Raw genomic sequence first — 27,070 nt, 5'->3', positions numbered from 1 at the left:
GTTCTAGCATTCCAAGGCTCTTCTCTAACCTTATGTAACATGAAAGAGTCTGACTTTTTGAAAATTTTTATGTAGCCTCACACATTTTTCATGAGATATGAATACAATTATCCTTCATTAAAAGAAATTATTAATGGTTTTCACTTGTTCGATTTTCTAGATCTAATTTTAAGTTTTTTTTTAATGGTTTTTTTGAATATGGGTGAGATTAGCAGCATGAATTGTGGTTGTAGCTATATTGATTTATACAATACTAGCTTTTATTTTTAGAAATTATTTACAAGACAAGGTGGAGGATTGTGATGAAGAGAAAAACATTACACTCACATGCATCATACTACAGCACATCATCACAACAAGATCTGAATCCTCCTTCACAACTTGGACTTCCAAGGTGGCATCCCTACATGCATTAGTGAGACATGGATGATAGAAATGTCTCATATGTAATTCTAGTGGGAGTTGAATTTTATTTTATAATGATATCTATCAATGTTGAGTGTTGAAATGACTTGTTTTTTGACTGATTTTTGTTGTTTTTGAGAGCTGAATGGTTGATTTTATGAGATGATTGATTGGTTTGGAAGTGGTTTGAGAGTGTTTTGGATGATATTGATTGTGTTTTGGAAGTTCATGATGTTTATTAGTAGAGATATGAGGTTCTGATAGGTTTTGATTGGTTCTATATACCTTCTGTATAGCTTCTGTTTTGTTCTGTTTTGTTCTGATTGTCTCCTGTAAGGAGGGATGGAGTATTGATTGATGAAGATTGAGATCTTGTGAAAGCTTATTGAATAGTTTTTGAGAGTTTGGAATGGTTTGAGTATGAGTTATGTGGTTTTGATGACCTTCTGTAACCTTCTGTAGGTCTTCTGTAGAGCTTCTGTTTCTGTTCTGTTCTATTCTATATTGTAGTTGTTCTGGTACTATACTGTGACTGTTCTGTATGCTTCTGTATGTGTTCTGATGGATGAGAGTGTAGCTTGGGAAAGTTTTCTAGCCTTGGAAAGAGGTGAATACAAGTGCAAAAGAGCTGAAAGAAGTGAAAGAAGTAGCTGCTGAAGACTCAAGTGAAGACTGAAGTGAAGTGACAGTAGTGAGCTATGAAAAGACACTGTAGTGGCTCTAGTGACTCTTAATATCAAACATACCTCTTGGGAGGGGTATCCACGACCTAAGAAGGTTTATTAAGAGTGATTTATGAGAGATTGTAGTGAGAATATGATGTATTATTGATGGAGAGAGAGAGAGAGAGTCAGAGATAGTCAATTCTACTGAAACAGAGTGATTGTATGTGAGAGATTGAGAGAGAAGACTATGAAGATATTGAAGATGAATACTATGTGATGTATTTCCATTCAAAGATGGTGTATTTCTTTGCTTTCTTTGATCTATTGATGGATTTTGTGAAGATATTGAAGAATATGGTTGATTCTATCAAATCCGTGGGAGATCTACATGATGCTACATGAAGATTTGTTGTGCCTGGTGTTCTTTTCTTCATTGTGATCATATGAAACATAATAAAAAAGCTTGTTGATGTTACAAGATAGATTTTCTTGCAAGATAATTCTCTTTTTCTTGGTGTTCCTCTTGGGGCTCCATGTTTTTGGTGCACAGCCGGGGAAGCTTGCCATCAACAAGCACCAGAAGAGGCTGAAAATGAAGGTAATGGCATTGCCAAGAAGAGAAGAATTCAATGGATGTTTGTAAAGTTCCTTCTTCCACTGAAGAGTTGGAATTTCTCATAATCAAAGCCACTTTCCACAAGAAGTTCATCCCATAATGGCGGAAACACATCACCATCATGATGCATGCTCTATGTGGTGGACAGTTTCCTCTTCCTGTTGAAGCAGCAGAAACTTGCATCTTGGTGGCAAACTGTTTGGGAACAAACTGAAGAGAAGAAATAGAGAGAATGACCATCCATGGAAGATTTGGCATTCATTGAGAAGTTTCCAGACATCACCAAGTGGGAGATTGTGAAGAAGCTTCAGGAGTCTTGGTCTGTGGAGGTTCACAGAGACAAGAAGGAAAAGAGTTGGAATTTGTTCGTGGATGCTCAACAGCAAGATACATGGGATGCTTGGTGTACTGATAATCTTCTGTTTGTTCAATTAGCAACCCACTGAAAGTTGATAGACAGAGTGTTCTTTACAACATACACTGTTGAAACCATCAGAAGCTGGCATTACTATGATGATGGCACCACCACAATGCTCAGACGTATGCATTTTGACACCTTCAGAACCGAATACCTTCCTCTGCGCAGTGGAATGAAAGCAGAATTCAGGGACGTTGAAAAGAAAGAAGTAGAAGAAATGTTGGCAAGAGAGTCCTCCAGAGACTGAAGCCTTATGTTAACCCTCTGTGGAGCACTAACAACATAGTGAAGCCAACCCCCTGATGAATGACGCAATAAAGAGGCAAGCGTTAGAACGAGTCCAGAGGTATGTGAGAAGAGAGAAAGTAAAAATCAAAGCTAAGAATGAGCTCGCAGCAGAAGCCGCCTTTGACGCCCTTGCGGAACTCTTTACAGAAGTCCCAATGGCACATCAAGCCCTTCCTCCTCCTGCTGGAGGTCCACTTCCAAGCCAGATCCGTCCTGGAAATATTGATGACAGGCCAGCGAATGTAGTTCCATTGCCAGTTTTTAAGGAAGAGTACAATGAAGACCCCGATCTTCATGTAGTAGAGTTTATGGTAGCATGTGTGGCTAACAATGCCAGATCCCCTGAGCATTGGTTGGCAATATTCCCCGCCACTTTCAAGGGCGCGGCGTTTCAGTGATATGAGAGACAAGCAGCAGGAACTTTTGGCACATGGGACGACCTGAAGTTGGCCTTCCTCACTAAATTCAGGCGTGAAGGTTTTGAACAGCGAATGCGAGAGGAATTTATGAACCTAAGTCAGTCCTCTGGAGAAAGAGTAGAAGCTTATGTCTCACGAATGGAATCCATCCTGAAGAGATGGACTAACCATAATCTAGATGATGGCATTCAGAAGGGGGTGTTTCTCAAAGGATTACAACCAGAAGTCCGTAAGTTTATGGAGCTGCAAAGACCACCCACACTGCAAGCTGCAACAGAAGGTGCAAGACTATATGATGAAGTGGAAGCTAGATTGGCGATGAATCCAGGAAGAGGAGTCCTACCTCCTCTGATGCCAGGAATGATGTACCCATCAAATGCAGTCCCAGGGACTGTCCCCTACCCTTACCAACAGATGCCCCCAGTATCACAGTACAGTGCACCAAATCCACAGTGGCCACAATCAATGCCTCAACTGATGGTTCAACCACAACAACACTGGTCCCAATCAATTTCCCCAATGCCAAATCAGCAGCAACAGTGGAACCCTACCAACTGGAGCCAACAGCCAACAATTCAAACAGGAGCTCAGAATCAGAATCAGAGCAGAGACCCCTCTGTGCCAGCCCAACCTGTTTATGCAGTGATTACAGAGACTCCTCAAAACCCTACTGCCAGTACCTCAGGAGGAGAAAGCTTGAAGGATTACTTATCCAATTCAGTTGCAAATATCAAAAAGGAGTTGATGGATGTGATTACAGAACAGCTACAGACGTTGAAAGTGAATACTGCCAGTATATCCAATGTGGCAGGAGCAGGAAGAGATGTGATGCGATCAAATACTTGGTGTGGTAAGTGTCATCAAGCAGGCCATTTAGCCACTGAATGTACACGAAAACCAACCATTCCTGGAGCCTTCTGTTCCTACTGTTTGCGGAAGAACCATACAGAGGACATTTGCTCTCTGAAGGAGATGCATGATAGGAGAAGGAAGGAAGAAGACGCAAGATTCAACTTGCTGGAATCCAAAATGACAACACAGGATATTGGACCCAAGCCTAGAGAGTTTGGTCCTAATTTCGGACCCAGAAGATTTCCCTCACAAAGTTACAGAGGAAGACAGTCTGGCGGTGGTCAGAGATCAGAAGTGGAGTGTTACAGATGCGGAGAAAAGGGACACATTTCACCAAATTGTCCAAATCCCAGAAGGTCAGTGGATTATAAGCCCTTATGCAGTCGATGCAAAGAAGAAGGCCACACTGCAAAAGACTGTCCAAGTCCAGCCCCAGTGAAAAACAGTGCTACTGATAATCCGGCCAAGGCCTAAGAGCCTACCTCCAATTTAGTGGAATTGGAAGTTGCTGCCATCACACGTTCAAAGAAGAAGGAACCATCTATCCAGAAAGAAAATAATCCTCCTGCCAGGACAGTGAAGTTCAATCTTCCACCAGAAGAATAGAACAGAACAGAGCCTGACAGTGCCGTACAGAGCACTACAGTGCCACAAAGAGTTACAGAGACAGTTCCAGAGACAAGACCAGAGGTCCAGGAGATAGAAGAGGCGGAGGTGCCACAAGGGGCAGAAGAAGTTTCCATGGCCTCTGTTGGAAGAAAGAGGGAAAATGAAAATGGGTGTTGCCCCATTCCCTAACTGGTTAGAGAAGCCAGTGGATCCTATTAAGGAATACGATCTGGTCAGAAGCCTAGATACCTTTAAACCAAACCTCACATTCCCACAATTATTGATGTTGTCTCCCAGTTGCCGAAAAAGGTTCAAAAGTATACTGACAAGAAGACGTGGATTAAGGATTGCTTCTTCAACAGCAACAAAGTCCAATAAAGCTCCAGAGCCTGTAAAAGAAGTGGATGTGGCTAACACCTTCCTAGATCTGGGTACCCCAGAGACTCGCGTGTGGATAGAAGGCTGCTTAATTGCAAATGCACTGATTAATGGTGGTTTATCAGTAAACATTATGACGGATGTAACAATGAAGGATCTAGGCCTACAAGGTGTGCAACCCACCCAATGGCTCATCAGACTGGCGGATCAGAGCAGAATCAAGCCTTTGGGCATTCTCCCGTATGTGAAGACTACAGTGGCTGGAAAAGATTATTGGCTAACCTATGTGGTAGTGAAGCCAAACTCTTATGGTACATCCTACCCTCTATTACTGGGCAGACCATGGCTTTTTGAAGCCCGAGCAAGGACGGATTGGTTCAAAGGAACCTTGACCTTGGGTAGAGGACCCAACAAAGTGGTGCTGAAGCTATATGGTTCTCAAAAAGGACATGGATCCACCTCCTTGGAATTATCTTCTGACTCCCCTAATGAGGCTACAGATGGAACATCAGCAGACAAAGATGCTGTCAAACAGATCCTTCCCAAGAAAACAGTGGCATGTTCCTTAACAGTGGATACTGTAAGCCGACTCCCAAAAGATGCAAAGCCATTATCAATGGGAGAATACTTCCTGCCTGAACCAGGAACGATTTCCGAAATTACTTCTGACAGTGAGATAGAAGCATGGATGTACTGCTCTCCCTATTACATGGCCATAGCAGAGCCAGAGACAGAGGCAGAAGATGAAACAGAGAACCTGTTCTCTTACAGAGCTCCTACATAGACAGAAGCAGAGACAGAGATAGAGACAGAGACAGAAGCAGAGACAGAGACAAAAGCAGAGACAAAAGCAGAAGCAGAGACAGAGACAGAGACAGAAGCAGAGATAGAGACAGAAGCAGAGACAGAAGCAGAAGCAGAGACAGAGACAGAGACTGAAGAGGATGGATATGATATGGACGAAGAAGGTTATGAAAGTGAGACAGAAGAATCTATCCCACCCGAAGAGGTGATAAATGAAGAAGAAGTTCCAGAAGCATCAGAAGCAGACGAGCTCATGCTATGGGACAGAATGGTGATGGTACCATTTGGTCTGGTAAATGGATCTTCTCATATGCAAAATATTTTTAAGAAGTGGATTAAGAAGAATAAGCCGTCTTTCAACAGTGGCTCATGCCGTCCTCACCCATCCTTGCCAAAGAAAGATGATGATGATGCACCGTGCCAACAAGCACTAGTCCTACAAACCCAACAGGCATCAGAGAGTTCCTATTATGTGATGTTCTTGGATGTGTCATCAGAAGATGAGTCTTCGATCCAAGAGGTAATTAATCGTGAAACCAAACCCGAAACGGCTCTAATCCCATTTCAACATCTCAAGGAGCAAATTAAATCTCCATCAAAAGAAGAAGTTGGGTCTAGTGGGACATCAAAAGAGGACAACACTCCCTTGAAGGAGTCGGATCTGTACCCAGAAGCAGTCTATGGGACCTTCATCCGTGAAGTAGAAGGTGAAAGGCAGTTAACCTTTGTGGATGCAGAAGGCATTGAACGCTGTCGTATTGCTGCGCATTCGAAGTGTGTAAACCACCCAAAAGTTGTGCATGGGATTTGGTACTTTGTACATACTTAGTTGTTGTGATAACATTTATTTTATGCGTATAAGTATAGTGGGGAGGAGTTGGAGACAAAAGTGGCGAAAATGATGAGATGCTTTCAGCCTATGTTGAGCAAGGTTGAGTGGAAAGCACAACTGATGCTGGTGAACATGTTAGGACTTTGTCTTCTCCTTCTCCAGCTACATCAAAAATACCTAATGATAACCACATCCAGGAGTTGGAAAGAAGGAGGCTAAGCATTGAAATGTGCTATGAGAAGCTTGGAGTTATCACTGTTACAGTGTGTGCTTGTTTTGGGTTACAATGTGTTGTTTACATGGGCGCCAAAGATATGGAACGACAGGCTCTTAAAATATTCAGAATGAGACTTTTTGGAGTTGAGGTACGTGTTGTCCAGTTTGGTACAGGTACGTTGAAAGATGTGGCATCAGAAGCAATAAGATACTTGGTTATAAATGAAGAGACTACACATTATATTTTAAGGTCCATAATTGGATCTCATCCTTATCCAATGCTGGTGAGAGATTTTCATGCCATTATTGGCAAAGAGACTAGACGAAAGTGTTGTTAATGAGGGATTTAAAAAGCTAAGAAGGGAGGGAAAAGAGGAGCGTGTGACGAAAAGGAAGGAAGGGGGCAATGCTAATTGGGGGAGAAAGGTGAGAAAAAGCAGGGGAGGTCACGAACGGAAAGAGGGGGGAAAGAATTTGAATGAGAAAGCTTTTTCTGTCATTTTTGGGATCTCTCGGTCTGTTTTGTGTCTGTGGGTGGGTTTTACCTGTGTACCGCGGGTCTGCATTTTCGGCCTCTGGACTTTTTCGAGATGATGGCAATTGTTGAAGACTGCGAGACCAGAACAGGCCGCCTGTGGTCATGAGGTGGAAGTGGAGTTCAAATTGGGGAAAAAACGTCATCGGAGCACGTCGGGGCCTCTTGGCGCATTGTTTCCTTGATCGAGCAGAAGGAAGAGAGCAAGGGCAACAAAGAGCATGTCGCTCTCATCAAGGAGTACAGGGCTAAGGTGGAGGCCGAACTGAGCAAAATCTGCAACAACATCCTGGAGCTCTTGGATAGTCTCCTAATTCCTATTGCAAGCGCTGCCGAATCGAAGGTATTTTATCTGAAGATGAAGGGAGACTAACATCGTTACCTTGCTGAGTTCAAGACGGGTGCTGAGCGTAAGGAAACGGCAGAAAATACCTTACTTGCCTACAAAACTGCTCAGGAACTTGCAACAGCAGAGCTAGCACCTACTCATCCGATCCGTCTTGGGCTTGCTCTGAATTTTTCAGTTTTCTATTATGAGATTCTTAACTCTCCAGATCGGACTTGTACAATGGCAAAGCAGGCCTTTGATGAAGCAATATCAGAGCTTGACACCCTTGGAGCAGACAGATGAGTGAATGTGTACCTACAATTAAAGTAAATTTGTAGCCTTGTTACAAGAGCAGATTTCAGTGTCTACAGAAAGGAGGTAGTTGTAAGTGTGTATTGTAACAAAAGAGCTTTCAGAGATGGTACTACTACTTGATCTTGATATGGACTGCCCAAGAGTAGAATCCAGTGGTTGGCGTGTATGATTATTCCATTGGAGGTAGAAGAGGCTAAAGTATTTTGCTTTTGTGAATTGCTGTGTGGTGGTTCTGTATATGCAGCGGCACTGGCTATGATGCGAAGGCTACATTTTCTGTTCTTTGTATGCCTGGAGGGCTACTGTAGCTGTAGACAACAAACATCAAGGTTGATTGAATGGTGTATTCATTAGTGGTGATCCCTCAAAACTATGGCTTTACTCACTGAACTTTTTGTGAGGATAATGATTCCATGAATGTGCTGGTCCTTATGCAAAAAAAACCTGTTGTTCCAGGATATTTCCTTCGAACAAGAAAAATTGGTCTTATGCCAATGATAAAAACAGGATGAGAAAGATGACAAACTCACAGCTGTTTGTTCTGATGATTCTAAGTTTTGACATTACAAAGACAACTGAATCCTTCCTCCACACAGACTTGCTGAATTCTGAATGCAAGCCTATATGCTAAAGACATAATTGTCTTCAAAAACCTGAATGTAAACAGTTTATGAGATACTTCAGATTATTCTGAACATGAATTTCTTGTAACTCATTTGACAAGCAATATAGTGAACTTTGACATAAAAAATTTGAGTTCTTCTTGTTAGTCTCTTCCAGCTGTACCTTGAACTCCGTGTTCAGCAGCCCTTACACGAAATCTATGACAACGCCACTTGAAGGTGGGTAGCAACCTACCAAAAGAGGAGTTGTCAACTTTGTACAACTTGTTGAAAGAGAATTTGGAGATGTTTGCGTGGTCCTACAAAGACCTAAAGGGGATTGATCCCACAATATGTCAACATCATATTGACTTGGAACCTGATGCCAAGCCTGTACGGCAATGACAAAGGCGAATGAACCTGAATTATTCCACATCGGTGAAAGCAGAGCTGCTGAAGCTTCTGGAAGTCGAGTTCATCTATCCAGTGGCAAATAGTGAATGAGTTTCACCCATCGTGGTTGTACCCAAGAAGAATGGAAAATTGCGAATATGTGTTGACTTCCGGAAGCTCAATTCCAAGACAAAGAAGGATCACTTTCCTATCCCTTTCACAGACCAACTGTTGGACACAGTGGGCAGGACATGAGCTTTATTCCCTTCTGGATGGATTCAACGGATACAACCAAGTGCAGATAGCAGAAGAAGACCAGTCCAAAACAACCTTCACCATAGAATGGGGGACCTACGCTTACCGAGTGATGCCATTTGGGCTCTGCAATGCCCCTGCTACTGTCCAGCGAGTCATGATGGCCGCATTCCAAAATCATCTGCATGATTTTATTGCGGTATATTTGGATGATTTTTGTGTCTACAATTTGATCCGAGAACACCGGGGACACTTGGAACAATGCTTTGACCGATGCCGGGAGTATGGGATTTCCCTCAACCCCGACAAATGTATCTTTGGGGTCTCTTCTGGAGTTCTATTGGGCCACATTGTCTCTACACAAGGGATATCAACAGACCCTGCAAAGATCGAAAAGATTGCAGCTTTGATAGCATCCACCAACCTCAAACAGTTGAGGGGATTCCTAGGCCATGTGGGTTACTACAGAAGGTTCATAGCCCATTTTGCAACAAAGGCAACCTCCTTGCACAAAATTCTGAGGAAAGATGCAGAGTTTACTTGGACGGAAGAATGTGACAAAGCCTTCAACACTCTAAAGCAGTGTCTGATTGAGGCACCCATTCTTCAACCTCCTGATTGGACGAAAAAGTTCCATGTACACACTGATGCATCTATTGAAGGCTTAGGTGCAGTTCTCTGCCAAAAGGGCTCCTACAAATTAGATCAACTCATCTATTACACAAGCCGAAAAGTCACTGATAGGGAACGGAACTATACAGTGACAGAGCTGGAGTGCTTGGCAATGGTGTTTGCCCTAGAAAAGTTCCGCCACTACCTCCTGTCTACCCACTTTAAATTTTATGTGGATCATGAGGCCCTGTCCTTCCTGATGAACAAAGTGGACGTGAAAGGACGAATGATGAGATGGCTCCTTCTATTCCAGGAGTTCGAATTTGAGGTAATTACTAAGCCGGGTCGTTCCCATGTTCTGGCTGATCATCTGTCGCGTATCCCACAAACTGCAGACGAGGAGCAAGATGATCCAGACCTCCCTGATGCTTCCCTATTCCTGGTAGAAATCGTAAATCCCTAGTATGCAAACATTGCCAATCTGCTGGCAACCCAACAGTATCCTCCTGGCATTTCTAGTCGGGAAAGGAAGAATCTCATGTTAGAATCAGCCCCCTACACCCTGCTAGGCGGCGCATTGTACAAGAAAAGCAAAGATGAAGTGCTCAGAAGATGTGTTGCAGGAGATGAGATTGGGATTGTTTTGAAGGCTTGCCATGACGAGCCATGTGGAGGCTACTTTGCAGGAGAAGCTACAGCCAGGAAGGCTCTGCTAGCAGGATACTGGTGGCCTACCATTCATAAGGATGCCTATGATTACTGTAAAAGATGTGATGCTGGTCAGCGAATGGGGAAACCCACGAAGACAAGTGCCATGCCACTACAACCTATTCTCCCCTTGAAGCCTTTCGAGAAGTGGGGCATCGACTTCGTAGGTCCAATCGATCCTCCTACCAAAAGGAAACAGAACCGATACATCCTCGTATGTACGGATTATGTTACAAAGTGGTGTGAAGCTAAAGCCCTAAAGCGGGACGATGATAACAGCGTGGCCCTGTTCATGTACGAGAATATGATCACCCATTTTGGCAGTCCCTTAGAGCTGGTAAGTGACAGAGGCACTCATTTCATTAATAAAGTTATGGAAGAGTTGGCAGAGTTATAAGATCTGCCATCGCAAGTCCACTCCTTATTACCCCAGAGCCAATGGCCAAGTCGAAGTCACCAATCGCATCCTCTGCTCGATTCTGACAAGAACAATTGCCGCACATCATCGTGATTGGGACAATCGACTTACAGAGGCCCTCTGGGCGTACAGAACCTCCCATAAAGTAGCAACAGGACAGACACCCTTCCAGCTGGTGTATGGTACAGAAGTTGTTTTCCCTGTTGAACTGGAATTACCCTCTTTGAGAGTGGCTATCAAAGAGCGTTTGGGGAATGATGATTCACTACAATGCTGTCTCCTGCACTTGGAATGTTTGGACGAAACTCGTAGGATGGCTCTACAGTGCATGGAAGCCACGCAAGCTCGACACAAGGCTTACCATGACAGCTTCATCAAGCACAAGGAGTTCAAAGAAGGTGATTTGGTCCTAGCCTATGATTCACGATTTGGCAAGTTTCCTGGCAAGCTCCAACAGCGGTGGATGGGCCCATATAAGGTACTTGCCGTCAACCCTAATGACTCTGTCCAAGTGCAGACCGTTGATGCCTCTGATGATCCCTTTTTTATCAATGGATATCGCCTAAAGAAGTACTTCCCTCCTTGGGGATCCTGACAATCATGGTCACTTGATCCTTTCCCCCGTTGGCGTGGCACTGTACTTCTTATGATGCTACTTCTCATAGCCATTCTTCGGCCACTCCTGATGAGGTGGACACGACCCTCTGTCCCCTCAACCCTACCTTCCAACCTTGATTTCTTATCCTCTATTTTCCACCAGCGACAGTGGCGAGGTGGGTTCTGATACATGGTCTTTCTACCATTCCCATGCTTAATTCGAAGAGAAAGAAAAAAAAAGAAAAAGAAAAAAATACATATCGGTCATGGGAGAAAATGACTTAGGTCCCTGTCATGCTGACCTATTCTTCGAAAAAAGGTGGAAACACCCTCGGGAGTAGGAGAAAAAGAAAAAAAAAGAAAAAAAAACCACAAGAAAAGAAAAAAAACAAATGTGTTGTGGGAGAAAAGGAAGTAATTCCCTGTCATAGCAGACCTTGCTCCAAGAAAAGGTGGCCAACACCCTTGGGCGAGAAGCTGGCTGTGGAAAAGGTGGCAACACCCAGCAGTCAAGAAAGTGGATTCATCCATTGATATCTCTAGGATCCAATTCCGAAGCTACCTCCCTTGGTATGCTGTGTCATGGGTCTCTCTGCAGAGCGTCTAACTGTCCTCTAGCAGACGACATGTCCTATCCAACACAATGTTCGATTTGATGGCTACCTCCCTCGGTACGCCTCTTCAGCAAACTGATGCTACGATCTTCATCGACAGACAATCGAGTGACGTGAGCTTTCATCCTAACCGGATGGGGAAGTGAGTATGGGTTGCCCTCTGTAACTATCAACAACGAGTGAGACAGAGGGTGGAGCGAGTGACCAATCTTTTCCCTTCAAATCAAATGAGAGGTGAGTAGTGTGAATGAAGTGTTGCACGCACGGGATGGGCCTCTCAATGCACAAAGCACAATTTGTTTCTGTGCACTGCACCATAAGGCTCCCTGGCCTTCCTTCTCGCACCGTATGCTAGCACAGGGCGGGACGCATAGTTGCACCATCAAATGGGCACAAGGCATACAACCTTTGCACAAGTGACTGTGAGGATTACATCAACGGGTTTCAGGACATGGTTGCCCTCCTGTATATATCAACAGAGCGTGAGACAGCGGGTGGGCTGAGTGTGACTGGAGTTTCTTCAATCAATTACCGAGAGGTGAGATTGAGGGATGTTACGACACTTGGAGTCAGGTATGTTCCCATTTCCCTATGCACCCACGGGATGGGTCTTTGCCATCATCACAGGACACGTCACCCTATTCTGCACACTGCACTGTAAGGCTCCCTTGCCTTCCTCCTTGCACTTATGCCAGATGGGTTGGACGCACTAATGCACCATCAACTGTGCACTCTGGCATACTCCTTCTGCACCATTCCCCTGTTGATTCCTAAACCTGGGTATGAGATATGGGTTTCAATCATTCTTCCTCGAGGGATATTAGTTATGGGGCGAGTGACAGTTCTTTCATTCTATTTGAGTGACTGTGAGTTGAGTGTCATATCCCTCATCATCGACAAATTTCCTGCGATTCCTTCAACCAGCTACCTTCCTGGGTGCTGCCGCGTGGTCCCTGCCATGACGGCGGACGTGTGCCGAGAAGATGCCTTGGTACCTCCAGCAGCCGACAACAACACAGGACGTGCCATCGACACTCAACCGTGATCCTCAATAAAATGGACCAAGTTTTTCTAACCTTACACCTTCTATTTTTCAGTGACGTTCAAGTTTTAAGTGTGGGGACGTTAGTGGATGATCTGTGGCGTGGTCCTAGGTCCCTGTTGCTTGGTTAACCCTATCCGTTAAGGTCTTAAGTGTGGGGACGCGTCCCTGCGCGTCTACATTGCATACCCTTCTGCATATGCCTTAACCTGCTAATGCATCTATGCCATGCCTTGCTGTTACCCTGATGGGGTCCCTTCCCACCCAATAGTTCATGTTCCACCCACCCTTGGGGCTGTTCCCTTGCAGCTTTCCTTTATTCCTTGATTTTGAGGTCCTGCCATGTGAACGCATCCTACGTTCCCGGAAGTCCAAATCTAATCTTATAGCCCCATTTCTCCCTCTGATCTAACCATTTTTCCTTTTTACCTACCCTTGCTCCAGTGCACGGTTTTCGAGTTATTAATTTTTGAAGCATTTTGCGCAAATTAGCCGGTTTGCCATATGAACGCACTTTTCTTGCTTCGGAACCATGATCTGACGTCATAGCCCTGACAACCACTTTTCCCTGACATTTTTCCTTTTTACTCCGAATCATTCTGATGCACAGTTTGTCCAATATTAATTTTGCGGTTTTTTAAAGACTTTTTCGTGCAACTTTTTGACTTTTTTTATGTGAACCTGCCCTGTTTGCATCGGAATTCCAATTTGATTTGACAGCCGTGTCCCCCGTGTGTTCCCCCACATTTTTCCTTTTTCCTCCACCCTTTTTCGACTTCTGGATTTTTACTTATTCATTTTTAAATGAGTTTTCGGGCGTATTTTTGGTGTCTTTTGCATATGAACCCCTCCTACTTCCACCGGAACTGCGGTTTAACGTGAGAACCCTATGCCACTCCTTCCTGCGGAGATTTTTTCTTCTTACTGCATGCCATTCCGGCAAACGGTTCGGCCAATATTAATTTCTGATTCTATTTTCGGGTCTATTTTTGGGTTTTTCCCATGTAAACGTGTATTCTCTCAGTCGAAATTATGTTTTGATGTGATAGAATTGTCGGGCACATCTTTCTGCATATTTTCCCTTTTTCTTGCACCTCGTTCCGATGCACGGATTTTCCGATATTAATTTTTAATGGCATTTTTAGACCCGTTTTTTGTGATTTTTGCACGTGACCGCCCTTTACCCCCCCCCCCCCCCCCCCCCCCCCCCCGAACTCCCGTTGCACATTTTTCATGTCTTCGCCCTGTCGTCCTGCCCACTCTTTGTTTTTACGATATTTTGTTTTGACGTCCGGATTGGGAGTTATTAATTTTTCTTTATTTTTTATGTGTTTTTACGCCCCCCGTCCCGCGCGTGAACGCGCCCTTTTTCAATTTTATGCATCTTGACGCTCCCCGGTCGCATCCACGTGCCTCGTCCCCGCATCCGGGTGTCCTTTCAATCCCGTCACGGTAAATTTTTTTATCCCCACCCCGCGCACGCGCGCGGGACGGGGGGGTACGCCTCCTTTGTGGGCATCCTGCCCACTAACCCTTACTCCCATCCCCCTATGGGCACCCCCCCATGGGCCCTGCCCTTCCCTATGCCCCTCCCTTCCCATGGGCCCCTGCCCATACCACTCCCATCCCCCTATGGGCACCCCCCCATGGGCCCTGCCCCTTCCCCATACCCTTCCCTATCCCCCCCCACCCTTCTCTCTCCCCGACCCCTCCCCACCCCAACTACCTCCCCTCCCTCTCTCCCTCTCCCGCTCCTGCGTGTCCCCCCTCCCTCCCTCCATCTCCATCTCCCTTCTCCCTCTCTTTCCCTTCTTCTCCCCTCCTCCTCTTCTCCTCTTTCTCTCCTCCTTCCTCCCCGTCATTCTCCCTCCCCTCTTTCTTCTCCCTTCTTCCTCTCCCGCCCTGCCTGCTCCTTCCCCTCCTTCCTCTCCCTCTTCCCCTCGTCCTCCTTGGCGTCCCCTCGTGCAGCGCCGCCCACGCCAGTCACGCGGATGCTCCGCCCCTGCTTCTGTCGCTGCCCTCCGCCGCAGAGCCCCTGCCCTCGTCGTCTGCCTCGCCACTACTGCCGCCGAGCCACCCCCTGCTCCAGTCACAGCGCCGCCGAGCCGCCTCGTGCTTCCATTGCAGCGCCCTCCTCTGGTGCCCTACGCCCCTGCTTCACCTCCGCCCTGCCACGTACACACCTCCCCCACCCCCCGAGTTCCCATTCACACCCACCCCCACTACACACAACACCCCCACACTAAACCCCCTTCACACCCCAGAACACACAACCTCCCCCATCCCCACACTAATCCCTGTTCCCACCCCCAGAACACACACCCCCCCACCTCCACATTAACCCTCATTCCCCCCAGCACATTCACACCCACTCCACCTCCTCCTTAGCCCTCATTCCCACAGCAACCACACACACACCCCCACCTCCCCCACCCCATATAAGCCCCCCTTCACACCCCCCACTAAGCTCACCCATCCCATCTAAGCCCCTGTTCCCACCCACCACTAACCCACCCTACCTCCACACAAGCCCCCTTTCCCCCCCACGAAACCCGCGGAACCGCTGCACTGCAGAAAACCCCATGTAAGCCCCCTGTCCCACGCTGCAGCCCCGCTGCCCGGCTGCACCACAGCGATTCCCTCCATCAACCCCCATCCCACCCGTCGACACCCTCGTGGCATCGACCCACCCGTCGGTGTGTACGCGCGCGTGGGAGCTTGCGGTTGATCGTGTGATTGATCGTGCGCGGGTGCGAGCCTTTGATCGTCGGTTGTTGCTGACACGCAGCTGCCACGCAGCCTATTTCTGGGTATTTTCCCAGATTTTTAATTCACACACCCGCAAACCCTTTTAAAATTAAAAAAACAAAAAAAAACATTAAAAATTTTAAAAACAAATCATTAAAAAACACTTAAAATCCTGAAAAAATTACAAAAAAATCTAGGAAACTTTCCTACTATTTCTGCAACCCATGGCCATATTTTTCTACACCTATAAATTTTAGAAAAAACATTTTCGACCATTTTAAAATTCCAAAATCTTTTAAAATACCCAAAAAAATGAAAAATTTCATTAAAAATGCTAAAAAATTCCAAATTAATTTCTGAAACATTACTTACACTTCCATTAACATTTTTACTTATTTTTTGCATATTTTTCTAAGCTGTCACAATATTTCATTTCACACCTAAATTCCTTAATAAAATAACCAAACCAACTCAATAAAATAACAAAAAAAAAACTCTTTTTCATCCAAACACAAACTAAACATCTAGAAACAAAATCTAGATATTTTTGGATTGTGGAGAGCGCATTCTTTGCATTTCCATACACTCACTACCAAGTATTTTCCCTTTTATTTGTTATTTTTTTCAGCTACCCCAAAACCCACGGTTAATATAAAAATAAAAAACACACAAACAAAAACAAAAACAAAAACAAACAATCAAATAATTAATTTAAAACAAATGAAAAAAATGACACCTAAACACCACCATGGCACGCGCACTCGCGCTAAACATACCATATTTTTTTAATAAAAATAAACCCGCAGTTCACTTAGCACGCGCTAAGTGCGCTAAAGAGGCACTTTAATTTTTAATTAAAATGAACCAGCCATCACAAGAGCACGCGCTGGCAAAAAAGCGCTCCACATCACCTTAATTTGTAATCAATGAACTTGCATTTAGAGACCCAGTTTGGGTATCGAAGTCCGGGATTCGAATTAAAGCACCGCTTTCACCTAATAATTGGTAATTAAATTTTTAAGAAAGAACCGTCGTTTTCTTGCTAAGGTTTATCACTTAATAAAAATTTACCCATTCTTAATAATTTATTAAAATAAACCTTTCATTACATTAATTTCCCCCTCACTACACTTAATTCCCTTTTTTAACGAACCCGTTTCGTGGGATGGGTATGCGCAGTCATTGGAGTTATTTCCATGGTCAAACACTGGTTTATCAACGTTGTGGTCTTGATATGTGTAGGTTGTGGTGATGTTTTGGTTTAGTGTCTTTGTTACGGTTAAGGGTACGGTGTGTAGTTTTTTTTTTAATTGCCTGATCCGGGGTTCTGGGTGTTTGCATGATACATAGCATGAAGCTTTCGGTCGCATATGTCTCAAGGTCATGTCAAATTTTTTCTAGGCTGTGGTTTGCTTGGGGTTAGTTGGTCAAGTCACGTTTTATTGTTTTGGTTGTTCTCTTATCCTTGGTTTTTTGTATGTTGCTTTGCATGCATTCTCCTTGATTGTATGTGTTTGTGGTGTGTGTGTAACCATCTGAATGGCGCCTTCTCACGCTCCTCCCCCTATCCAGTACGTCCCATTAGTCAGTAGGGATTACTCTTCCCTACTCACTTTTGAGCCTCTCACGAAGGCGGGACTCACTGCTTTTGTGGCTACCTCCTTTCCATTGCTTTCAACAGATCCATCGTTGTGTGATGAGTTTTTGGCCTCCTACAGTAAGAAGTCGGGACTAGTCCAGGGTATTTCTATGACTTTGACACCTCGAGGCCTAGGGAAAGCTCTGTCTCTTCCCTCCAAAGGTGAACCTTTTGTTACCACTCGTCAGCTTTTCTCTAATGAAGAGATTTTGAGCTGTTACAAAAACAGACAAGGGAATTGCTGGATGTTAAGAAGGCGATCAACTCTTCAGGAGTTTCCTTTTCTATGATCATTGATCCCGTATGGAAGATGGTCTGTCAGTTTCTCCAGGACAGGTTTATGCCTGCCAAAATGACATCCCAGTACTTGTCCAAAGAGCTTTTCACAGCTTCCAGGATGGTGTTGAAAGGAGTCGCTATTGATTGGAGCACTTACCTCCTCACTAAAATGGATCAACATTTCGTCAAAGTCACCAGGGGTAATGTTACCAATGTCACATATGGATCGTATTTGTCTGCCTTCTTGACTTATTCAGGTTTACAGAAGAGTGTGCCTCCACCTCCTCCATCAGATCCAGTACCTCCTCCTCCACCTTCAGATGAGTCAGAACCCATTGATATAGAGGATGATGATTCTCCACCTCCCCTGGTCATCCAACGCAAATGCTTGAAGCGGGTAGCGGATAAAGCTCCTTCAATACTTCCTTCAGTGCCCATTCCTGCTACCTCTGGTAGTGATCTCCCTGGGTATCTCTGGTGCACAGATCGGTCGCAGATAGCTCACGTGGTGAATCCCGGAAGGTCCCCAAGAACAATGAACTCTACCTTTTTGCACAAAAAACAATGTAAAAGCATGCACGACAAGAGGCAAGAGACAAATTGGGTTCAATCTCCCCCATGCCTTGTGTGAGCGCTTCACAAAGCATGTATTTTATGTATATTTCCAATCTTCTGCTCAATAATAGCCCAATTACAAAAATATGACAAGCTTTTAGCTTTTGAGTTTGCTTTCTACAAAAATAGGAAAATAAAGCTAATGGACGGTGCCCATAGAGTCTGGCACGCCCAATCTCAATGTCCAAATAGAAATAACATATCCGGGCGCATAAGCGCATACAAAATAATAATCAATAATCAATGTCTCTATAGACATAACAAAATATAGGCGTGGCACCTATCAAAATATAGTCCAAATGTCGAATACCCGCTAGACTCCAATGCTTTCCTCCGCCACTGCTGCTATCTCTATACATCAACTGAAGCATTCACAATCGTTAGTAAAATAATACAATTAAACCGACAAAAGTGAATACCTAGCAGTCTTCAGCTTCATAAATAAATCAACTGGTTAGAAATAAATCCTAACCTTAATTTATTACGAGTGCGCACTCTAAACTCATAAACGTTTATTAATTTAATATGCATTTTGCGGAATCACCCGCTATGGAATCACCCATGTACACACTAAATTAATGAAACGCACGAAAAGGACAGGCGTCCCCATCAACTTCTCGCACAAAGAATCCTCTTTGTTTATGAGCCCCGGTCATCTAAGTTTACGGAATCCACCGTAAAACCTCACGGAATCCACCGTGGAATATGCCTCCTGGCATCATACCCCCGGGGTGGGATAGCAATTGACCTCAATTGCTATTAGCTCAATGTGGAGCTAACAGAGTGGGGAAAGCATTTAAGTCTCTAGCGTGCATCCATTGTGCTTCCTCTACACGATGGTTCTTAAATTTGACTAGATATCTAGAATACCTTCGGCCAGTTCTAGTGGTCATGTAGTCAGTGTCTATGATGGCTTCTGGTTCAAGTATTTCAGTCTCTTCTTCTAATAAAGGTGGGTTTTCATAGACAGGGTGGATAGGTAATTGGCCTCTAAATGGTCTCAATAAACTAATATGAAATGTATTATGAATTTTCCAATGAGATGGCAATTCTAACTTGAATGCATTATCATTAATCTTATGAATGATTCTTGAGAGCGGAATTTAGGTGATGGAAAGTGCTTAAAAATAGCAAAAAATTATGAATATCAAGGAAAAAATATTCACTGTCAAAGGCGGCGGCTTGATCTAGGACGATTTTAAGCGCCAAAGTGCTTTAAAGGTGCCCGAGCGACACTTGTTGATTTTTCATAATTTTTCAAATAGTCGTGCGGGTTGGCAAGAGTTAATGGCCAATGCGGGATGCCAAGCCGGACACCCAGGATTTTTCAGAGCTCAATTCGGAGTCTGGACGGGGAAATGGCCAAGGAAACGGTCAAGATATGAAAAGGTGGACACTTGGGAGGCCAAATTTGAGCATGCCTTTTGAGTTTGGACCCCCCCCCCCCCCCCCCAAAAAAAAATTTATGCACCTTATGAAGCAAAAGACGTGGAGAGAGAATGAAGAGGGATGAAAAAACGTGGAAGAAGATGGCCCCCGAAAAATGTGCCATGAATGGATGAGAGGCATCATGGCTGCTGCAAACAACCCCCCCAATGGATTATGGGGCTTCATTCCCCTCTGTCTGTGGACTCTATCGCCGCCTCTCGCCCAAGAAATGGTGGTCTCTATGAAGAATTCTGATTTCAGTCTTTCTCTCTCCTCCCTCTCTCTCTTTTCTAAAGGCAAGTTCATGTGGAGAGAAGAAGGAAGAAGAAAGAATGATGGAGGCTTGTCCGGCATGGATCGGATTGCTCCACGGGCTGGAAATGATGATTGGTGATGGTGCTGGACATGAAGTGCTGCTGATTTCCAAATCTACAGCCATGGACATGAAACCCGAAACACGCAAATAAGCGGTAATTTAAAATTTTCAAAGGAAATTTGAGCTTTTATGGCTTTTGATGGATGAAATGTTGTTCATGTGGGATAAAAACTGTTCATGTTGCTATTTTCTATGAGTTCTTGCTGGTCAGAATCAAAAAATCAGAAAAATATGCATTTTGTGGTTCAAAATAATATGCTAAAACACGTAAAACATGAAAAAATCAAGGGAAAATGGGGGTTTTTGGCATAAAAATGGGGAAGTAAATAGGAACATCAACTAAACTTTCATTTTTCTGCAAGAAGGAACTAAGGACCACAGCCCATAACCTGTTTTGAATTTTCAGTAATTAAATAATGCAGGAAAATAAGGGAAAATACAAGAAAATGGTGGAAAAACCCTAAAAAATAGGGGAAAAATGCATTTTGGGTTCCGAAAAATAAGGATAAATAAGAACAATGTTTGTGAATGTTTGTGGGGAGTGAAGCATGAGGATTTGCCTGAGTTCAACCCCACCTTCTTGTTCTAGTGTGTCTTTTTCCGATTTTTTTCACATAAAATGATGAGAAAATACCTTATAAACCTATCCAACGATGCACTATTTAAACGGGGAAGGGTAGAGGAGTTGAAATATGTCTAAATTCCGTGTGAAATGATGGAAAAGTTGCTGATTTCTATGCATAGCATTTAGGACGGATAATAATTAAAATTAAGAGCTTAGTAGCACGAGGATCACCTTGGTGCTAGGCCCATGCAAGGAAGCATGAACGGTAGTTGGAAACCATTAAAAGAATGTTTTTGCACTTGTGCACGATACTGTTTTACTAAATGTTTGAGCACTAGGCATCCACCAAATGCATAGAGCATGAAAAAGAATTTAAACATATCAGTGACCAGCTCCTGGACATGCATTGCAATTGGTTTTATTAGAACATGACCTACGTTGAGAGGCAGTGAGGTACCCATGCTGTAGGCTAGTCGTGGGGTCTAGGGGAAAGAGAAGTAAGGACAATGGTACATTCCTGGACACGCTTATTTGGTACCTTGAGCGACTTTTGTGCGATGTGTCTATTTGTTGAGCGACGCATTGAGGGGCCAATCCCCAAGGTGTAGGAGAGTCGCAGAGGGTTGACGGCATTCAGCTGTAGGAGGAACCCCATGTGTATGTGATTCGAGCCTTTCGGCTATGTGAAAGGGACTCCCTCTGAGGAGTAATATTGGGTTAGGATCAGTTGGACTACAACGTATTACAAACGCAATGTTTAGGAAGGCAGAGATTTTGATAGACGCTCCTGGCCGCGAGGCCGAGGGGTTGTCTTGTGCGTAGTGACGAGGCCCGGCTAGTGCATGAGCCAGTGCCGGCCCGTTTTTTGGTCCATCAGTGGTGCATCTGTCGAGAGCTGCCGATAAGTGGCGGCCTCCGAATCTTGGTCTCATAAGGGACGTGTTAGTTTTATTGGTCGATAGCCGCCTTGAAGCGGTGGATATCAAGTTAGTCTGATAAAAACTTTAGTCATTAGTATGATGGTCAATCCAAGAAATTCCCAACACCCAAAGGATACTTTGCCTATCTTAAACACTCTAGTGGGATCTTTAACACGTTGGGTGATTGACTATTTTACCCTTTTCCCTGAAAGTGATACCATGCTTGAGTTTGGGTCCCTATGGGAAAATACCCATGGAGCTACCTCTAAGATTAATAGCCCATGGCGATTAGAGAAAAGGGAAAGTGAAAGTAATGTTAAGATGACACAGTCATCTATGATAATTCATGATGATAATGTCATAGAAAAGACTGTGACAATGATGGTTAATATGCACATAGGAGGACATGATGATTATGATCTAAAGATACATCCGATGCTAGTGCCCGACGCAGTTGGGTACCGTAGTGTGATTGTCAAGATCCATAATTCATTGGATGATGTCCATGTGTGTGGAAAACCATTGTTAGTAAGGAAGATTTCATTAGGACCTATCCTAAGTTTTAGCAAAGTGGTGGTAGATGAGAATAGGCTTACTAGAACACCACTAGCAGATGATGGGATAGATTCCCTATTGCATAGTGTTGGATTCCCTAAACCACTTTGTGAGTTGGCGGAAAGGGAAGTTCATGGCATAAGTGACTCTTCCACACTAGTAAAGGTGGAAATGGAAGAGGTTAAAGACCCTAATACACTGGTATTAGGTCAAGAGGAATACGAAGATTTTAATGACCCAGTCTTGATCCCAAAAGGGAGGACTAAATGTCCTCCTCTTTATAGGGATCTCCCAGTGTTTTATGGGTTGCCAAATGAGGATCCGATGATTCATTTAAGAGAATACGACCTAACTTGTATTGCAAGTGGGTTTGACGATATACATCGGATGCTTGTATTCCCAAGTACCCTAAAGGGGGAGGCAAGGAAATGGTACTGGAACCTCCCAAGAGGGTCGATCAAATCATTTGAGGAGTCTTGTGATAGATTTCTAGATGAGTATGAAAAACAGCTCCCTATGATTCAGGTCTTAGGGCAGCTTATGCAGTTTAGACAAGAGTCTTATCTTTTTGTTAAAGAGTATGCTAGAGCCTTTGATAGTACTCTTAGGCTTTGGCCAAGAAGAGCCAGTGCACTACCAGATGATGTGCTATGTGAGCTCTTTCTGAATGGCTTAGAGATTAATACGCAGATCCAAGTGGGACTGCGGAATCCTAAGTCGTTAAGGGAAGCAAAAATGCATGCCATCGATTATGAGGGTCATATTCAGAGATGTTGGGAAAACTTTTGGAGTTTTCCCCACTCAGTACACGTGCATCCCAGCTTCCAACCATTTCTGCAAGAAGACAACTCACTTGTTGATACCAAGGCAGCCTATGAGGGGAACCTTAGTGGCCAAAATCTCAAAGCAGAAAATGGCCATCCTATGAGTAGTAATGACATGCCTCTCAGTGAACAGGTTCCAAGCCATGTAAGTCCCATTAGGGCTTGCAACACTTCCACGAGAGATAGTTGTGATGGAAATATGGATCGCACCAATGGGCCTATGAGTGTTGATAAGAATTTTGTGTGTGGTTCTAACTTTGTTGCTAGTAAGGCTCTTGAGAGACCTTTGGTATTGGAATCATGCTTCCGGGTGGATGTTGTTCCTTCCAGTGAAAGCATGGTTCTTATGGAAGAAAATTTACAGTATGGACGTAAACAAGTAAAGACATCTTTTGTAAAGAGGATGCAAAATGCTAAAAGTCCACCTGTGCTTCACAAAGGTCATAAGGATGTGAGGCCATTTAGCCATAGGGATAAGTTTGCATTGAGTTTGTTAGACCAGTGCAACAAATTGAGGGAGTGCAAGAATATTAAGGGAAATGTGAGATGGGTTTGGAGACCCAAAATCTCCAAAAGTATGGCAGGAGTGTCAGATGCAAGGTCAAGGATCCCATCTGGATATATTCTGTTGAACCCCCAAGAGGGTAAGATTGGATATACATCTGACCATATACACTGCCTTGGGGCACACCCATGTGATATGCTTAGGCTTGAAGTTCTACCTAGTTTGGGTCCCAGCACTGATCTACATGAAAACCCAAATAGGGGAGGTTTGAATGAGTACAAAGCTATGATTCTTTCTCCCAAAGGAGCCACTCAGCCGCTTGAACGACTAGGTTATTCGGATTACAATAAATGTGGGACATGCGAGCCCATTAAGGTTGTTCATTCAGCTCATAGTGCCCAAGAAGGGATCGGTCTTATTGATGAGTTATTTGTGGAAAGACTTGGACTTGTAGCTCTACAAGAAGAAAACCATAAGATTAAAAATAAAAAAAGGAAAAAAAAAAGAGGAAAAAAATACAAGATCAAGCTTTTAGCTAGCTTGCATGAGTAGCATGGGGCTAGTCGACCTATGATATGCTATCTTTGGCACCTTGGGTAGTCTGAGAGGGTGTGATGTATATGCCAAGGACATCAGTATTACGTGGACTAAAATGGCCTATCTAGTTTTAAGCTAGGAAGGCTAGCTGCTTTGGATATTACCTCCAGATTTTGTTAGGCCAAGGGGGCCGATTTAGTTTTGTAGTGAAGTATTTTATTTCATTAGGCCAAGAGGGCCATTTCCCTGTCTAGTGCGGGTGCGTTTAATTGGGTTTTTGTTTTAAGTGTTGTGCTGGACAGATTTCGTGGCTCGTGGAATTTTGTGGAGCCTGGAGGAGCCTTTGCTGCGATGGAAGCTTCTTGCGGCCAATCCAGGTGATATTTCTCCTTTACGAGTACCTTTCTTTCCTGTTATATGTGTATTTGTACTTGTCGAGGGGATACATTTTTGTTGGGGACCGACAACCAAGGCATGAAGTCCCAGGTTTAGGCTTAGTATGTTTGAGGGAGGTCAGAGTAGTCATTGCCTCCTGTAAAGACATTGTTAGACATTGAAAGACCTATTTTAGACGGAAGTCCTAGTGGCCCTGTTCTGCTAGCCTGCTAGGCAGCCGTTCTAGGAGTTCTTATTAGTAGTGAGGCAGTTAGAGAAGCCTGCCAGAAGCTAATAATGATGATACCAAGAAACCCTGAACATCCCAAAAGATGAATATAAATACGAAGGTGTGTAAAAAGGGGTTCTAACCCCTATCCCAAGAAAAAGAAAAGAAATGAAACTATATAAGCAGTTGATCATTGCCTTGCGAAGGCCTGGTAGGTTCTTGGGGACGAGTCAGACCTGGGGCCGATACCTTGTCTTCCTAGGGGTGGCTTCTTGCTGAAAACAAAATGAAATGACAAAACAAGGAAGGTTGGAGCGAAAATAAAAGTGAGCGTTAAAAAAGGATTAAGTGTCGCCTTGCGAGGGCTTGGTAGGTTCTTGGGTGCCGAGACAGGTCCTGAGGCCGATGCCCTATTCTCCTTGGGTCACTACGCTCAGCTCCCTCCTTTTTACATGCCCAAGTATATTGATCAAATACAAATCCTCACAGAAGAACTATACTGAAAGAAAATACTCTTTGATCAGGCTATAGGAGACCTCGCCTTGTAAGAGCTCCTAGTTGTGTTGTTTTTAGTTGGTAAGTAGTGCAGACTACCATTTAGGGCAACCTCTTTGATAGGTTTTTTTTAGTTTGGCTGTGTTGGAGCAGCTGGTTAGTGACTCACTTCGGATCTTCTATTAGATGATGCTAGGCCTATTCCTTGTGGATATCATGCTTTGGTTCTATCCAGGGGTAGGGGAAGCATTGTGCTGAGTTTTATTATATAATTGTTTTGTATCAGTTTGATGCTTCTTTGGTTGTTTATGTGCAGATATGTTCGTGGATTCGACGGGCTGAGGAACCCTATCCCGTGGTCGCCAATGAGAGCGGAATTTAGGTGATGGAAAGTGCTTAAAAATAGCAAAAAATTATGAATATCAAGGAAAAAATATTCACTGTCAAAGGCGGCGGCTTGATCTAGGACGATTTTAAGCGCCAAAGTGCTTTAAAGGTGCCCGAGCGACACTTGTTGATTTTTCATAATTTTTCAAATAGTCGTGCGGGTTGGCAAGAGTTAATGGCCAATGCGGGATGCCAAGCCGGACACCCAAGATTTTTCAGAGCTCAATTCGGAGTCTGGACGGGGAAATGGCCAAGGAAACGGTCAAGATATGAAAAGGTGGACACTTGGGAGGCCAAATTTGAGCATGCCTTTTGAGTTTGGACCCCCCCCCCCCCCCCCCCCCCCCCCCCCCCAAAAAAAATTTATGCACCTTATGAAGCAAAAGACGTGGAGAGAGAATGAAGAGGGATGAAAAAACGTGGAAGAAGATGGCGCCCGAAAAATGCGCCATGAATGGATGAGAGGCATCATGGCTGCTGCAAACAACCCCCCCAATGGATTATGGGGCTTCATTCCCCTCTGTCTGTGGACTCTATCGCCGCCTCTCTCCCGAGAAATGGTGGTCTCTATGAAGAATTCTGATTTCAGTCTTTCTCTCTCCTCCCTCTCTCTCTTCTAAAGGCAAGTTCATGTGGAGAGAAGAAGGAATAAGAAAGAATGATGGAGGCTTGTCCGGCATGGATCGGATTGCTCCACGGGCTGGAAATGATGATTGGTGATGGTGCTGGACATGAAGTGCTGCTGATTTCCAAATCTATAGCCATGGACATGAAACCCGAAACACGCAAATAAGCGGTAATTTAAAATTTTCAAAGGAAATTTGAGCTTTTATGGCTTTTGATGGATGAAATGTTGTTCATGTGGGATAAAAACTGTTCATGTTGCTATTTTCTATGAGTTCTTGCTGGTCAGAATCAAAAAATCAGAAAAATATGCATTTTGTGGTTCAAAATAATATGCTAAAACACGTAAAACATGAAAAAATCAAGGGAAAATGGGGGTTTTTGGCATAAAAATGGGGAAGTAAATAGGAACATCAACTAAACTTTCATTTTTCTGCAAGAAGGAACTAAGAACCACAGCCCATAACCTGTTTTGAATTTTCAGTAATTAAATAATGCAAGAAAATAAGGGAAAATACAAGAAAATGGTGGAAAAACCCTAAAAAATAGGGAAAAAATGCATTTTGGGTTCCGAAAAATAAGGATAAATAAGAACAATGTTTGTGAATGTTTGTGGGGACTGAAGCATGAGGATTTGCCTCAGTTCAACCCCACCTTCTTGTTCTAGTGTGTCTTTTTCCGGTTTTTTTCACATAAAATGATGAGAAAATACCCTATAAACCTATCCAACGATGCACTATTTAAACGGGGAAGGGTAGAGGAGTTGAAATATGTCTAAATGCCGTGTGAAATGATGGAAAAGTTGCTGATTTCTATGCATAGCATTTAGGACGGATAATAATTAAAATTAAGAGCTTAGTAGCACGAGGATCACCTCGGTGCTAGGCCCATGCAAGGAAGCATGAACGGTAGTTGGAAACCATTAAAAGAATGTTTTTGCACTTGTGCACGATACTGTTTTACTAAATGTTTGAGCACTAGGCATCCACCAAATGCATAGAGCATGAAAAAGAATTTAAACATATCAGTGACCAGCTCCTGGACATGC

General features: G+C 43.9%; 1 pseudogene; it reads left to right on the top strand.

The window, feature by feature from the left end:
* The first annotated feature begins 7,142 nt into the window (after positions 1-7,142).
* LOC148035875 (14-3-3-like protein pseudogene) lies at positions 7,143-7,668 on the top strand (annotated as a pseudogene).
* Positions 7,669-27,070: the final 19,402 nt, after the last annotated feature.

This window comes from Lygodium microphyllum, chromosome 5, assembly GCF_053477565.2.
Source record: "Lygodium microphyllum isolate KBCC chromosome 5, Lygodium_microphyllum_v1.1.10, whole genome shotgun sequence".
In the NCBI taxonomy this organism is placed as follows: domain Eukaryota; kingdom Viridiplantae; phylum Streptophyta; class Polypodiopsida; order Schizaeales; family Lygodiaceae; genus Lygodium; species Lygodium microphyllum.
The sequence above is the reverse complement of the archived record's forward strand: the minus strand, read 5'-3'. Positions and strand labels throughout refer to the sequence as shown.